Source organism: Mastomys coucha, unplaced genomic scaffold, assembly GCF_008632895.1.
Source record: "Mastomys coucha isolate ucsf_1 unplaced genomic scaffold, UCSF_Mcou_1 pScaffold18, whole genome shotgun sequence".
In the NCBI taxonomy this organism is placed as follows: domain Eukaryota; kingdom Metazoa; phylum Chordata; class Mammalia; order Rodentia; family Muridae; genus Mastomys; species Mastomys coucha.
Window position 1 is genome coordinate 84,574,983 of NW_022196900.1, and position 16,928 is coordinate 84,591,910.

The 16,928-nt window shown below is 49.1% G+C and overlaps 1 protein-coding gene and 1 long non-coding RNA gene across 4 annotated transcripts in view; one reads left to right on the forward strand and one right to left on the reverse strand.

The window, feature by feature from the left end:
- Positions 1-306, reverse strand: part of LOC116096675 — a 36,705-nt gene extending 36,399 nt beyond the window's left edge. Inside the window, exon 1 of the long non-coding RNA XR_004121078.1 lies at positions 275-306. This is a non-coding gene — a long non-coding RNA (uncharacterized LOC116096675). The remainder of the gene's footprint in view (positions 1-274) is intronic.
- The window catches only part of Csmd2 (CUB and Sushi multiple domains 2), a 582,522-nt gene that overhangs the window by 186,050 nt on the left and 379,544 nt on the right, over positions 1-16,928 (forward strand). The window lies entirely within an intron of this gene.

Sequence of the window (16,928 nt, forward strand, 5' to 3'; positions counted from 1 at the left end):
GTATCTCACAGTTACACAGGCCCGTATCTCACAGTTACACAGGCCCGTATCTCACAGTTACACAGACCTGTATCTCACAGCTACACAGACCCGTATCTCACAGTTACACAGGCCCGTATCTCACAGTTACACAGACCCGTATCTTACAGTTACACAGACCTGTATCTTACAGTTACACAGACCTGTATCTTACAGTTACACAGACCTGTATCTCGCAGTTACACAGGCCCGTATCTCGCAGTTACACAGACCTGTATCTTACAGTTACATAGACCTGTATCTTACAGTTACATAGACCTGTATCTCACAGTTACACAGACCTGTATCTTACAGTTACACAGACCTGTATCTCACAGTTACACAGACCTGTATCTCACAGTTACACAGACCCGTATCTTACAGTTACACACACCCGTATCTTACAGTTACACAGACTCTTATCTTACAGTTCCACAGACCTGTATCTTACAGTTACACACACCTGTATCTCACAGTTACACAGACCTGTATCTCACAGTTACACAGACCCGTATCTCACAGTTACACAGGCCCGTATCTCACAGTTACACAGACCTGTATCTTACAGTTACACAGGCCCGTATCTCACAGTTACACAGGCCCGTATCTCACAGTTACACAGACCTGTATCTTACAGTTACACAGATCCGTATCTTACAGTTACACAGGCCCGTATCTCAGTTACACAGACCTGTATCTCACAGCTACACAGACCCGTATCTTATAGTTACACAGACCTGTATCTTACAGTTACACACACCCGTATCTTACAGTTACACACACCTGTATCTTACAGTTACACACACCCATATCTTACAGTTACACAGACCCGTATCTTAGTTACACAGACCCGTATCTCACAGTTACACAGACCCGTATCTTACAGTTACATAGACCTCTATTACACTCCAGAGTTTGCCACATATCTGCTAAGTGACTTGGTCAGGCGTCTCAGGAAATTGGGAAAGGGAATTCAGGGCACATGTAGACAGCTGGGTTCTCCTCAGTTACACAAAGTCGGAATAGACTAGGACCGTGCCTGAGAAGCTGCCTCCTTCTTTCCTTCTGGGGAGGCCCCAGATGCTCGTTTGGGCAAACTTCTGTTCGGCCCTGGCAGGCAGGATAGAGAAGGGGGTGTTGAATTGTTTGCTCCTTGTGTCCAGGGTTGAGCTTTGTCTGGGGCAAAATGCCTAGCAAAAGCAAGCTTTTATTTTGATGCACAGTTTGGGGCTAAAACCTTTGTGGCGGCAGGAGCATGAAGCAGTTGGTCACACTGTGCACACAGCCAGAAAGCAGAGGGAAGTGAACGTTGGCACTGAGCTTGGATTTGTTTTTGTTTTGTGTTTCTGTTTTATTTTATTTTATTTATATTTTTGTCAGTCCAGGACCCACGGACTAGTGCCACCCATGTTCAGGGTGGGCCTTCCCGCTTCAAGCAACCCAATCTAGAGACTCCCTTAGAGAGTTCTGAGAAAGTTTATTTCCATAGTGATTCTAGAGCTTCCTTGTTTGTGGCCTCTAACCAGCAGATGGGAAAAACAAACCAAACCAAAACAGTAGCAGCAGCGAAACCCCAGCAGGTGTGTGTAGTGCTGCGATCTGGCATCCGAGCATGCTCCAGCAGGCATGGGCTCACTGGGGCTGCTAGCCCTCCCGCAGAAAACCATCCTTTTGAGTCTCTGCTGACCTTGATGGAGCTTTCTGATGCTGCATGCTTCCCCCCCCCCCCTCTGGGTTTATGCTGCTCCATGGTGGCCCTCCTTCACAGGCTGGAGGTCTGAAAGAGCCACTGTTGTGAAGTACAGGATCCATTGCCCCCAGGGAGCCATTGAATTGAAGCATCCACACCAACGGTCCTGGCCTTGGTGACACATCATCTACATAAGGAAGTCCTCAGTTCCTGACCAGCACCTGGCTGGTCACAGGGAATAGGTTTGCTTTAATGATGCCTCTAGAAAGCTCTTCTTAGGGATGCTTGTGGGCCAGTGGAGTATGTTTAATGTATGGATTGAGAGGAGAAAACAGAGCATCCCTGGAAAAGAAAGGAATCAGTAAAAATCCATGTGTGGTGTAGGGTGAGAGGGTGGTTCACTGGGACCAGAGTTAAGGGTTGTGCTGAGAACACAACATCTCAAGTCTTCAGAGTTCTCTCTCTCTCTCTCTGTGTGTGTGTGTGTGTGTGTGTGTGTGTGCGTGCGCGCGTGCGCTCAGGTGGGTGTGTGCCTTGCATATGGATGTACATGCTTATGTGCACATGTATAGAGGCCAGAGGAGTGCACTTGATGTCCTGCTTTATCTTGCTCCACCTTACTCTTACTCTCTTGAGACAGGGCATCTCATCAAACCTAGGATTGCCTGGCAGGTGGCCCTAGCAATCCCCCTGCCTCTGCCTCTCCCCACCTCCAAACACCGGGGTTACAGGTTCCCATGTGACCAGACCCAACTTTTATGTGGGTGCTGGGAATTCAACAAGGTTCTGTGTACATGCGTCAAGTGTTCTTAGCTACTGAGCCGTCCCCTGAGCGCCTCTCAGGCATCTTTTAATAACAGTTCCTATTACATAATCAGAAGATGGGACATGTGCATGCATGCCTGGAATTCCTGTACTTTGAGAGACGAAGGCAGGAGAACCAGGTGTTCTCAGTTAGTTACAGAGTGAGCTAGTGGAGGCCCTCCCAAGATTCCTGACACTCTGTCTAAAAAAAAATAATAATAATCAGAAGGATATGTACTTGAGAAAAAAAATATTTTGCTGACCTCTTCAGACCTTTAATGGTTCAATAAATATGAGACGGGAGCCATTTATGAAATATTAAAGTCAATTCTCCAGCCTCGGCACCTCCTCCCATGGCGGTGACAGGGAATCGACTGGAAGCTGCAGAACCCTCCCTAGGCCTACAGATGACATGCCCCACCAGCCTCTCCATCTCTAAGAGACAGAACTCTGCAGCCTTTCAACCTGTCCTCCTACTTAAAGGCCGGTGCCATTCCACAGGACTGCCCAAACCACCTGGCACTTAACAAGAATAGGGATGCGGCTTCAGCTATACGCTGGGCTCCCATTCACAGAGACAGGTACCATCTCCCAGCACTCTCCACTGCCTTTTAAACTGTCACCGAAGTATCGGTTCTCACTCAGTGAGCAACTCCTGCCCTGGCTGACACATTTGCTCAAACCATTTACGCAATCACTTTTTTCTTGTTTTCAAACACCCATGAATCAGAGCCTCAGACCAATTCAGTGCCCCCTCCTTCTCCCATCCTCAGCTTCTATTTTCTACAAGCTCTTATTGCCTCGGCTCCCTTAATTATTCCTCCCCTCCGCTCACCCCAGTCAGTGGGCTCTACTAGTCAAAGCAAAGATTTCCATCACCTCGCATGATGTAAGTGGAATAGCACATACTCTCTTTGATAGCCTGCCCCATGCAGGTCAGTGAAATTTCCTTGCTTGCTGGGTGCCTCCACCACCACATGCCAGCCTACTACGTGGGTGATTCAGACTTGAACCTTGGCATATTTAGGAATTATTATTTGAGCCATAAGTTTACTTGCTGTGGCCTGTACTTGAGAGGATTTCAACTGTAAAGAGAGAGACAGACTATCTACTGCTGCCGCCCAAGCAAGTGCCGATGGGACTAAGGTTGCCATGCTGCAAAAGGGCTGCCGGGAAGCTGCCCTCTCTACCAGAGCCTGAGATTTGACTTTGTGGAGAAGGGGGCTGGAAGCTCAGGCATTCCATCGGATTCAGGCTTAGCAGCACTTCCTCCGAGAAGCCACCTCTGATCTCTCCTTGCTGGCCCAGAGCAGGTGTGCAACGTCCAGAAACCGCACACCATCCTATCTCTCCAGAAAAGGCCTATGGATCCATTGGATGCTGTGCTTCTTGCTCCTTCCTGTCTGCAGCTCCCATTACACCCACCAGACCATGAGTTGCCCTAGGCAGGAACTGTCCTCCAGGTTCCCTTGTGGGTCCTTGCTCTATGGTTGATGGTAGGTATCGGCAGTCAGACTAGTTCTGGGTAGCCAACCAGAGTGGTTGCTGAGGGACCAAGGGCCTTGTGCGGTCCCATTCCCTGATGCTGCCATCTTGGAATTCACAGCCACGTTTTAAATAAGTAGGTCCTGCACTTCCATGGGTCCTGGGTCCTGCATATTTAGTAGCTGTTTTTGCCTGCATTTAATAAGTCGGGGGAGGTCAGTGTACTGTTGAGTACTGATGTACACAACACCTCTGCACTAGATAAAAAGCCCTAAAGGCAGGCATCCTGGCTCTGTTGCTCTTTGAACAGTTCCCTGCTCTGGCTTGGGTACATGAGCATCCTTCAGTATTTCCCAAGAGCTATGGCCTTGCCTCCTTTAGGTTGAAAGTAGAGGCAAGGTCCACTTGCCCTTAAGCGGACCCCCCAGCACAGCCCTCTGCCTGCTTGTGGATGCTTTGTGTTTATTCTGCTAACATAACACACGTTTGTTCCTGGCACTATCTCAGAGCCAGACGGTGAGAAAACCAGACATGACAGGCTCTGACGAGGCTGCACAAATCAGAGAGGACACAGCACCAGAAGCCCAAGCTCTTCATCAGGTCTCATCCCAAGAAGTCCTCAGTGGGGAACGGGAAGACTGTCAAAGAGGAGAGGGAGCAGGTGGGAAAACTTCCAGCCAGGCTGGGCACCTCCAACTCAAGATTCATGAACTTTACCTAACAAAGTCAAGGGGGCAGAGAAGATGCCCACCCACGTAGCCCTTCAAGATACAAAGAATAACAGTGGGAGGATCCCAAGCATCATCTGTGTGCTACTGGTCACGTGACTCCAAACTTCTCTGTGGCTTTTCATGGGAAGTCGGAGTAGGGTTGTGTGTGTTTCTATTTGACAAGGAAATGAAGCTTTGAGAACAAGTGACCCGTCTCCCATCACTTGACTTGTCAGAGACAGATACACCCAGGTGTTCTGGTGTCCCTCACCCATCCCCAGCCTGAAGGTCCCATGACTTCACAAGGAGGGAGCATATTGAAAATGGAGCCTGGAGTTCTCAGCAGTGAGCTAGAGGAGCAGGGGCCAGGTTAGGGGTGGAATAGTGAGTAAGGCATGACATCAAGGGATATGTGAAGCCTAGAAGCCTGGAGTGGAAGAACCTGGAAGATTCTGGAAGCTCTGCCAGGCCTCCACTCTAGTCTGTCAGTCTGTCTGTCTACCTCCCCACCTCAGTATGTGTGTGTGGGGGGCTGGGTGTGTGTGTGGGGGGGGTGGGGGGGTGGGTGTAGGCTCTGCCAGGCCTCCATTCTAATCTGTCTATCCCCTACTCAATGTGTGTATATGTGTGTGTTTGTGTAAGTGTGTGTGTGTGTGTGTGTGTGTGTGTATAAACTCAGCCAGGCTTCCACTCCAGTCTGTCTGTCTGTTTCTCTGTCTATTCCTCCCACCCCATGTTTGTGTGTGTGTGTGTGTGTGTGTGTGTAAGCTCTGTCAGGCCTCCAATCTGTCTGTCTATCCTCTCACTGTTTCTCTCTCTCTGTGTGTGTGTGTGTAAGCTCTGTCAGGCCTCCAATCTGTCTGTCTATCCTCTCACTGTTTCTGTGTGTGTGTGTGTGTATCTGAACATATGTGCCTGCAGAAAACAGAGATCAAACTTAGGTGTTGTTCCTAAGGTACCATCTACTTCCTTTTTGAATCAGGGACCCCACACCAGGGACCACATTACACATCGTATGGTGTTAGCACAGCCCAGGAGGCAGATATTGTTGTCACCCCATTTTCTGGTCAGTTGAGACAGAGAGAAGACTAAGTCCTCTACGCAGTAAGCGGTGAGGCTGAGATTTGAACCCACGCAGTCTTGTGATGCTCACTCCCTGGCCCCACTTCCACTGCAAAGGTCTTGTTCAAAGTGGTTGTTCTGAGCCTCCATTGCAACCTAGAGCACACTAGAAAACCTTCAATAATCCCTGTGTCCACTGATGGGCATTCACTATCAAATGTACAGCCAACCATCTTGACAAAATGTTTGGCCTTTAAGAAAAAAAACAAACCATAAACAGATACCTGCCCGTGACTCAGTCATTCCACTCCCAAGTGTTCCCTTAAGAAAAATAAACATGCATGTCTACCCAAGTAGGTGCTCTCAGAAATTATGTGAATGTTCATAAGCAGGCAACTGGATAACCAGTCTGCTGTATACCCATTTAATTGAATACTATCAACAATAAACAAGAACAAGCCTGATGGCGGTGGCACATGTCTTTAAGCCTAGCACTCAGGAGGCTAAAAGGCAGGCAGATCTGAGTGTGATGTCAGTCAGCCTGGTCTACAGAATGAGTTCCAGGATACCCAAGGCTACACAGAGAAACCCTGTCTCCACATAACCAAAAATAAATATAGATAGATGGATAGATAGGTAGATAGATAGATGGGAAGAAGAGCCAACATGCATACAGTTTGGATAGATCCCAAATGAATTACCCTGAATGAAAAAAATCCAGACTCCTCCAACCCCCCAAAATAGAGGGTTGTTTGGTTCAGTTTTTTGTTTGTTGGTTGGTTGGTTTTGTTTGTTTATTTTTGTTTTGTTTTGTTATTGGCTCTACAGCTCCCAATCCTCCTAATCTTTTCAAATAGTACCACTCCCTGGTAACTAAACATTCAAGTATATGAGTCTGGGGGGGACAGTGGGTGCAGGGGGAGGGTAGGTGGGTCATTTTTACTCAAACCACAATGGTTGTCACATTGTTGCCTTGTTCACTGTTCTATTGCTGTGAAGAGACACTATGACCTAGGCAACTCTTCGAAAGCATGTAACTAGGCCTTGCTAACAGTGTTAATGAAGTAGTCCATTCTCATCTTGATAGGGACTATAATAGCAGGCAGCCACAGTGTAGTAGAAATAGCTGAGAGCTATATCCTAATTGGCAAGCTGAGAGCAAGAGAACTGAATGAGCCTGGCATGGGTGTTTGAGAGCTCAAAACCCCTTCCCACTCCCACCCCCAGTGACATGCCCACTTCCAACAAGACCACACCTCCCAGTCCTTCTAATCTTTTTAAATAGGGCCACTCCCTGGTCACTATGCCTTCAAATATATGAACCTCGAGAGCTATTCTTATTCAATCCATCACAGTAGTATATGTTTCCATTTGTGTAAAATTAAAATCCTTGCAGTAGCAAACTAATTAAGAGGGAAGGCAGATTTGTTGTCTGTATATTAGATACTAAAATTTATCAGTACACAACTACAGCATGTGTGGTTTCTCGTGTGGAATCATAACTCCAAGGAAATTATAAAAGGAAGGAAAATATTTCTGTGCTGAGACTTTGTACCAGACCAAATAAATCAGTGCTTAGGAATAGAGCCAGGCAATAGTACCTGGAACTGCTCCTTGAGACTCTGCTGGGCTGTCAGGGAGCAGGAGTGGGAAGGAGGGGCTCTTGGGAAGACAGATGAGCTAGGAATGTGCTTGCCTTAAAAGCAGAGCGCTGGGGGCTGGGCCTCAGAACCCGGGTAACAGCCCAAAGCCGAACAGTGTACACCTATGATCCCTTGCACTGAGAAACTGGAGATGGGCAGAGTTCAAGATCTCACAGGCCACCCTGCTTACAGGCCAGCAAGAGATCAGGCCAAAAATATATATATATAGGGCGGTATTTTATTTAATAGACCAAGAGGAACATGCGTCATCCAGACTCTCTTTGCTTCAATAGCCCGGTCTGATCCTGGGCGGGGAGTCTTCCTTTGTCCAGTCGCACATGAATCAACTGTGCCTGAGGACCAAAGAGGCGCCAGATAAACGTGTGAAACAGACTATCTTTTTCTCATGGAAGCTTCTAGATAAAATAAGTGATGTGATTATATGCATTCCGGGATATGTTAGATGCTTAGAAATTCCATGAAGAAAAATAGACATGGAGAGGTGAGAGCCCGGGCTTACAGTGATGAGCCCAGGGAGGGGCCTGGGAAGAACTCGGGGAGAAAATGGCATTCGAAGTAATGTCTGAAGGAGTTGAAGGAGTGACTCTCGCTGGTTTGAGAAGAGGAGAAGCCTATGCAAAGGCCCCGAGGCGAGAGCATCATGAGGTGGATAACAAGAGGACCAGGAAGGGACAGCTTAAGGGGTTAGACAGGTCTTGACAAGGACCTAAGCATTCACAGGAAGCGTGGTAGGGAGAATCTTCCAGCTTTGAACAGAGAGGCGGTGCTATGTCTATTTCTGATGGGCATTTGCAAGTCAGGTTGATCTCACTTACAGATCCTCTCTGTGAACCCAGGCTGCATGTGAATGTACGGATCCTGCAGAGCAGGTGGGCTTGTGCAGACGGAAGCCGCATTACCCTATTAAATTTTGATGTGACTTCCAGAACCCCAAAGCCTTCTGGGTAAGAGAGCAAACCCCCTCAAATAGCAGTACTGCCCACATACAAAGCTTGCTTCTCCTCCCCAGGGGCTGCTCCCAGGAGGATCCTCTCACCCTCATTAAATCTAGATGAAGCCTGCAAAGAAGAGAGGAAGTATGTAGGGGAACTCTATTGTAAAGCGGGCTGCCTGGCTTTACAGTTGGGAGTCCTGAACAAAGGAGCTCGTCCCTTCTTTTCTCTCTGTGTCTCACAAGTTCACTGCAACTTGCTAGGATGATTTCTGTTCCATCCAGCTTCAACAGCTACAGGCCTGTTTACAGAGCCCTCACTAGGATCCTGATAAGTGTTTGTTATATTATCCACAGCGTTCAGTTCTCCAGACATCTTTGTAAAACGAGGCTCCTGAGGATCAGAGAGGGGCAGTGTATTTCTTCAAGTCGCACACCTAAAGCAGATGCCTAGGTCTGTCTGTCTCCAGAATTATGATTAGCACTAGACCCTCTCTGTGACATTGTCACTCCTTCTAGGCTGTCATGAGACAGACACTGGCATTTGTTGCTTTCCCAATGGGACAGGGCATGCCCGGCTAGCAAGAAGCTGTTCCCAGTGTGAACCCGCCCATCTACCCTCCATGGTTTAGTAAGACAAATGTAGCAGTTGGGAATGGTGGGTTTGGGACAAGGCTGCTGACTCTTAGCAGGTTGCCTAGCACACCAGCTGAAAGCCTTAAGTGTCCCTTGACACCTCAGTAGGGGCTGACACAGGACAGGGTGACCCCTGAACTAGAGTTCTGATCATCAGTTCTTTTAAAGTAAGAGTTTAGCTGGTGAGTTGCAGGTGACAAAGAAGGGTGGATGCCGTCTGTCACATATAGGTGGGTGCAGTAGGATGGGAAAGAAGGGCAGGAGACAGAAACAGTCCTGCCCAAAGGTTGTCCCGGTCAAAATATGGAACAGATAAAGGGTGGGTCAACCCATTGAAACTCCTCCCTCCTGGGTCACTGCCTTCCCAGATTCATCAATTCTAGAGTTGATGTGAATTCCCACCCCCCCACACACACCTCCACCCCTAATCAGAGGGTATTTCCCAGACATTCTATATGCTGATTCTGCCAAGCCATAGGAAGTGCCTGGTACTCTCCAGAAAGGCAATGCTCACTGATCAGTGTTCACTGATCATGAGGCTGCCGACTGCCCAGCTCAGCCTGGTGGCCAAGACCGCCATCAGTTTGCAGGAGAAACAGTCGTCATTCCTTCCCACCTTGTTCTCCACAGCACCGGCCTCCAGCACTCTCTTTCCCGTTCTTTACCTCCCTTTCTTACCTTCCTGTTTGCCTGTCTATGACTTGAGCCCCTAGAAGTCAGGGCCAGTGCCTGGGTTGGTCTCTGGCCCCAGGCCACTTCACAGGGTTTTAGCCTAAATTCCTGCAGGATTAAGGAGACACCCCAGGTCTGCACCAACACTCGCACTCTAATCATATCCATGTGAGGATCTTATGTACTGAATCATTGAGGGGTGCCAGAGTCAGAACAGACATGGATTTTTCAAACCTCTGACAGATAAGAGATGGCCTCCCATACAGAGGACTTGCACTCCATCTGTCTCCAGGGTTGGTCTTGGGGGACCCCAGGTCTCATCACGGTAAGAGAATGACTCGGGTAGGGGCACAGCTTGAGCAGAAAGAAGAGGCAGAATACATGACCGTTAGAGCACTGGGCATGCTATAAGTGGACCAGGGGTAGGGGCAGGCAGAGCAACCTCCATGACCCAATCTGATCTTCCGAGACCCAGAGGGCTCTGTCAGTGGAGAGCGGGGTTTAGAAAGAGGAAGAAACTCAAACTAGCAGGCAGAACTTGCTTCAGTGATTTGACATCTGTCACATCACTAGAATCCAGCATGCAGCAATGAAATCACCATCCATTTCTGGGACACAGACCACCAGGGGATGGGTCAGCCAAATACTCATGACTGTGATGATGATGGTGGCATGCAGAAACATAAACAGGGCGAGGGACAGAGAGCTGAGAGTTGTATCACTGGCAAGCCAGGAGGGCTTCCTAAAGGAGGTGACAGGAGAGCAGAAAGCCAAGTGGTATGAGCCATCAAGCATTTGGACAGCACAAGGCCAGAGGAGGAGCCTCTGAAAGCTGCTGCAGAGGGAGTCAAGGGTACCCAGAGAAGGAGAAAGTGCCACCAAGGTTAACTGCTCCTGGCTTCTCAGGTTGTGAAACTCTTGGTACTAAACCTGGTTACATCCCAGGGAAACCATGACTAAGGTGGTCACACAGAAGTATAGCAGGAGGGAGGGGGTGTGGAGCACAAAGGACACCCCTAGAGGGTTGGGGAGAGCTCTGGCAATGGGAAGACAGTGGCTTGTTTCTGAAGAGTGGACTGTCTGGTGCTGCATTCTACACTGGGAAAGGGTGGGGTGCACCCGTCTCATGCCTGTGGAATCCAGGGCTTCTGTGGTCCCCTGCTTTGTCAGTTGAGCCCACAGTGGCATACGATCAGTGAGACCCCATTTGCAGACATTGTCTCACCGTGACTATGCCCCTGAGCACCCACTGGCCTCATGTGACACGAAGGTCATCCTGCACAGGAAGCTGTGTCAGGAAGTCATAGACAACAGGAGAGTTGAGGCAGATATCCAGTTCCCACGAAGTGCGGTAAGGGCCTGTGGCAGTTAGGTGTGATACCCCTAGGATGAACATTCAGTCCATACCAAGTGCATCAGCTTGCTACAGCTTTATGACAAATACTGCCTGCCCAGCATAAATAAACTCAGGCATCTGTGAGCTGGAAGTCTCTGTTAGCTTGGCTGGGTCCTCTATGGAAGATCTCATAAAACAAATATACCCAAATGTCACTGGGAACGGGCCCATAGTGTCACTATGGAAAAGGTTGTGTTGAATGTGCAGAATAACAGTAATTTGCTTTAAGGTCAGCAGAGACCTTGATTCCTTCTGGCGTCTGACCTCTGAACCCTTGGGACTCAGCTGATTGGGTCAGATCCATGTGGAGCAGCTTTCCTTTCCATTAACTCAGAGTCACCAATGAGAAGGGGTGGGGCTGAATTACACATGCAAAGGCTCCTTCCTAATCATAAAAGAAACATCCCATCACAATCATGGCTGCCACCAAACCCAGAGGGAGGGGTTTGAGGGGTGGGACCCAAGGCTGGAATTCTTGGAGGCCATCTTAGAATTCTACCTATCACACTAACAACATATACCCATACATTATCTCTCTGTCTATCTGTCATCTGTCTGTCTGTCTATCTATCTATCTATCTATCTATCTATCTATCTATCTATCTATCTGTTTAAATCCCAAACTGCCCCTCTTCCTGCCCCCCCAGTAGAGTTCTTCCCTCATCCGCATCCCCTTCACCTCTGAGAAGGCAGCCCCCCTCCCATATCCCCCATCCTGGTGCATCAAGCCTCTGCAGCATTAGGCACATCCTCTCCCACTGAGGCCAGACAGGGTAACCCTCTGCTGCATCTGTACTGGAGGGCCTCGGATCAGCCCGTATATGCTCTTTAGTTACAGCCATGCATTTAATGCTCCAAACAATCCTATTAGAAATTAGTGCCTTCATTTTACAAATGAGGACACTGAGGTAGAGGGAGACTATCTAGTAAGCCTAGCGTCCCACAGTCAAGCCGACCCAGGCCTTTGCAGAAACCTTTTGGAGTGAGGATCCCTGTGGCAGGAAGGAGGAGGGAGGAGAGAGGAGCCCACCAAAGTTCTCACTGCTGTTTCATAAAGCGTTGCCATGGAAACCCTGCATGGAGCATCACTTAAAGAGCTGTTTGATTATTTTTGTGGGGTGGCATCTGCAGGCACAGAGCAGCAGTGCAAACACATGCGTATACTGTGGTTGAGTTAAAAGGTCTGACAGCAGGCACATGCCGGGAGAGCTGAAGGCCCGTTGGTAAGTGGATGCTCTCATTGGTGGGGTTCTGCTCCACATCCTAGGTGCACAGAAACGGATCAGAACCAGGCAGGTTAAGATGGCAGTGACGCTGTCCGTCTTCGGAGACCCTGACTTAGAGAACGCCTGTTCTCAGTCGCCACCTCTGCCTCCAGCTTCCGTCTTCCTTCTAGAGACCTTGCCCTTCCTTACTTCAACTTCCTGTGAGCCTCGGCCCTACTGTGGGTGGGATAAGACAGTGTGGATCTTCAGGATACACTCCGCCTTGAGGCCCACCTTAATGAGTTCCAGTCCCCATCAGAACACATACCATCCGGGACACTTAAGATTTTGCCTCTTGTTTTAACCCCAGGGCCAGCCTTGTGGCTGAGGCTGGAGAAAGTCCAGGGTGAACAAGGGTGACAAACTGATCACTGTGACTGCCATCTAGTGGGCCTTAGTGCCAGGCCCCATGCAAAGTGCTTCGCCCACATCCTGTCGGTCTCACCTGTTGGTCATTCCATCCCACTAGTATTTAGTGAGCAGTAACCCTGGAGAGCTCACGAAGCGATGTGTTAGATACTGTTCTTGCACATATGAACCTTAGTCTATACGACACTAGGTAAAGGGGGGAGGACAGCCAGCTGTGTAAATAATCCAAACAGACATGACCTGTGCAGAAGATTTCCAGCTTTTTAGAAGTGTGTGGAGTGGGATGGCTCTCCAAGAGTCCATATGTAAATGAACAGTCATGTGAGTGAAAGTTTGTACTGAGAATGTACAACACCTGCAGATTCCTTGCTCTAATTTATTTTGTGTTGCTGGCACAGAACACTGTGACCAAAAACAACTTGGGATTAGAAAAAGGTTTATTTTAGCTTATACTTCCAGGTCATAAGTCATCACTGAAGGAAGTCAGTGGCAGGAACTGAAGTAGAAAATATGGAGGCTCATTGTCAAACTAGCTTTCTTATACACGCCATACCTACCTGCCTAGGGATGGTACCGCCCACAGTGGGCCGGGCCCCTCTCACATCCTTCATCAGTTCAGACAAATCACAGACACGGCTATAAGGGCTATCAGCTAGTTTGCTCAGCTGGGTTCCTCAATTGAAGTGTTGCTTCCCAGATGACTCTGGGCTGTGCCAAGTTGATAAAAACAAAGCTGTAGAGGCCGGGAGATAGGAACTGACTTCAGGAGAAAAGGGATCCTCTGTGGCAGGAACGAAGTGAGAGAAGACCATGGGTCCTAGAGAAGTTAGCCAAGATGGCTCTCTAGGCTCGGGTAAGGATGACAGGGAAAGATGTGTGACAAGCTTTCAGAGGGATACTAGCAGAAAGAAGACATTTAAAGTGTCTTCTTCAGTCTTGCTGGCTGCTGGGGGAAGACCTGCTTGGTTATAGGCATAGTTGGAGGGTTCTGGTACACAAATCTCGATAGACTAGGGTTGGAGAGATGTCTCAGTGGTTATGAGCACTGCTCGTTCTTCCAGAGATCCTGAGTTCAATTCTCAGCACCTACTTGGTGGCTCCCAATCATTTATAATGAGATTCAATTCTCATTTCTGGCATGCATGTGTGCATGCAGACAAGGGTCTCATATATATAAAATACATGAATAAATCTTTAAAACTGTCCAGAGACTAAGTGTTTGGGAACCTGGGTCGCCAGGAATGGAGATGTATGGATTCAAGCATAGGCAATTAAAAAGTCTGATGACTTGGATTTTGTCAGGGAAAAGAGAAGGTTCTGGAATATTCTCAGCTTTGGGGGGAGGGATAATAGAATGGTGGCCCTGGCAGGTCTTCTCTGCCCAACATGCTGCTGCCACACCTGATACCAAGCCAAGCTTAAAATCTGCAATCTACTCACTCCATTTCACTGCATGAGCCTCTTGCTGTCACAGGGCCTCCATCTTTTATCTGTAGAATGGGCACACCAGGCTCCATGAATCCTCCTTACCCTCCTCCAGTTAGTGTGAGCAGAAAGGTGATTGGAGAGTCCATGTGAGGTGGACTGTACCCCACACTGCATAACTTAAAGATGGCTTGGGGTGGCTGGATGCCTGCCAGTGTGGATAAACCTCAGAGCTACACACAAGATAAATTCTGTGTGGTTCCACTCTTAGGAGGGGTTCAAAGAAATGACATTCAAGAAGAGAAGCTGAGTGGTGGGTGCCCGAGCTGGGGAAGGAGAGAAGCTGCCATGTGACTGGAGGTCACCAAAAACATACCCAGCACCACCGAACTGAGCACCAATGTTGTCAAGAGACTGAAATGCTAATTAAACAAAACAGGCCTCATCCCTTACATTGTGAGGGGCCAAGCTAGGTTTGAGTGAGGACCAGCAAATGTAGTCATGATGTACTTGTCTGCCCCACCATCCCTCTTCCAGGAGCACAGGGCCCCAGCCTGACTGGGAGCTACCCATGACACCAGCATCCGGCAGTCCCACCACACCCTGGCCTAGGGTCCTGGCCTGAGCAGCAGCATTCTTCCCCTCCCCCAGTCCTCCTCCACCCCTCCACCCACTCTACTCCCCCTCTCCCAGTCCCTCCCTGCCCTTCCCCTATCCTGTATGCCTCTTCTGGTGTCAGCCAATGGGATACTGTCCTCAAGAGAGTGACAGCCAGAAGCAAATCTCATCTCAGAACTTGTGCTTGTTCAACAGTGCCTCCATAAACAAAGCAACTCTCATCAGACTGAGACTGTCGGTTTTGGACAGAATATGTTCCCCACAAGCACCAGCATTAGACCCTGGATGGTGGCTCTGTTGAAAACTCTCTAGGAGGTGGAGACTTACTAAAGGAAGTGTGTCACTGGGGGTGGGAGGTGGGGCGGACCCTGAGACCAATAGCCCAGCCCCACTTCCTGGGCCATTTGCTTTGTTTTGAGAAGAGGGAAGAGACTAGTCTTGCCACCACAAACGTGGGCCTGCCTCCCGCCATTACTTCCCTGCCAGAAAGACACCATCTCCCCTCAGACCATGAGCAGGAACAGCTCTCCCTTTCAGTTGCTCAGTCAGGCTGTCAGTCAGTCAGCGGCAACAATGACAGGTGCTGCTGATGGTGACATTGACCAGACACAGTCAGCCCCACATATTGACCTATGCACAACTTTTTCCATCTGTGTGTGAGTGCTCACATACTCATGCGTGGGGGGGGGGACGCCCATGTGTGTGCTGCACACGTGTACAGGTGAACATGCCAAGGAGAAAGTAGTCCATCAATGTCTTGCCTACTCTCTGCCATATTCCCCTGAGGTAGAGTCTCCCGCTGAACCTGGGCAGCCGGATTTCTCCAGCCATCCCCGTCTCCCCAACCTCTACAGCACTGGGATTTCAGAAATACATAAGGCCATGCCCAGCTTCTTGTGTGGGTGGTAGGAATTCAAACTCAGGTCCTCATGCTAACATAGTAAGCACTCTTACCCACTGTTACCCATTGAGCTATCTCCCCAGTGGGCACCCCCCCTTAAATATAATGTTTTGTTAGTTCAAACTTTAACCTACAATAACAGGTGCTTCCATTGTGTCCATTGTACAGATGAAAAGGTGGAGGCCCTGTGACAGCAGGAGCCTCATGCTATGCTAGGGAGTGAGTGGAGTGCAGATTCCAAGCTTGGCTTGGTCATTTCCAAGCTTTTGGTGCCTTTCTACCAACCCCGAGGTTAAATGGGGAGAGTCATGACAGAGGTAGGATGGCACGGGCTCCTTGGTGTTCTGCTCTTGAGACCAGTTTAAAAGGACACTGGGTAATTATTTCCTGGAATGAGCATCCTTTGCCTGAGCCCCAGGGTGCCCAGCACTCAGCCTCCTGTACAGAAGCTGGCATGGCTTTTGCTTGACAAGTCACAGCAGAGCTGGGCACACTCCTGCCCCGCCCCACTCAGGCGGCCCCTTGTGGGGGAGAATAAGAGAAAGCAGAATCAAGCTGAGCTCCTAATTGACATTCCATCTCAGGCAGCTTCCTTGATGGTGAAGAACTGTGGGATTGGAGAGGAGTCTAGTGGAGGAGGTGAGCAGCTGGACGGTATGGCTCCGTAGCCAGGTTCACCAGGGCAGCGCTCTTAGGGCATGGAAGGCAGGGCTCACCCACGTGTGGATCAGGGACCGCTGTGCACTCCCTGCTTCTGAAAACTAGTTTTTGTTTTGTTTTGTTTTTCAACGTGGTAAAATACCTATATGAAATCTAACCATTTCAAAGAACCCACTCAGACTCACTGAGGACATTGCATGGTCAATGCAGTCATCACTGGCCATCTCTAGAGCACCCCAGCCTTCCCAGTCAGCACAGCATCCATTGAGGCCTGGCCTCCGCTTTCCAGGCAGCCACCTTCGCACTCCCTGCGTCTGGGAGCTGGCTCCCTTCTGGGACCGCACAGGAGCTGCATCTTAGCATTATCTGTGGCAGGTTGCTTTATTTTGTGGTCTCCTCAGGGTTCTGCTGTGCTGTGGCCCTCGGAGGAACGCCTTTTACAATCTGAACAGCGTTCCCTGGTGTGAACTGACCATAGCCACTCACCCCTGGATGAACTAGCTCTTCAGTTGCCTTCATCTTTTGGTATAAGTCCCACGCGCCTCATCTTTCACGGCAGTCTTGACCATAGCTGTCTGTACTGTGGAAATCTGTGACTGGGGCTCATCAGTGTCAACCGACA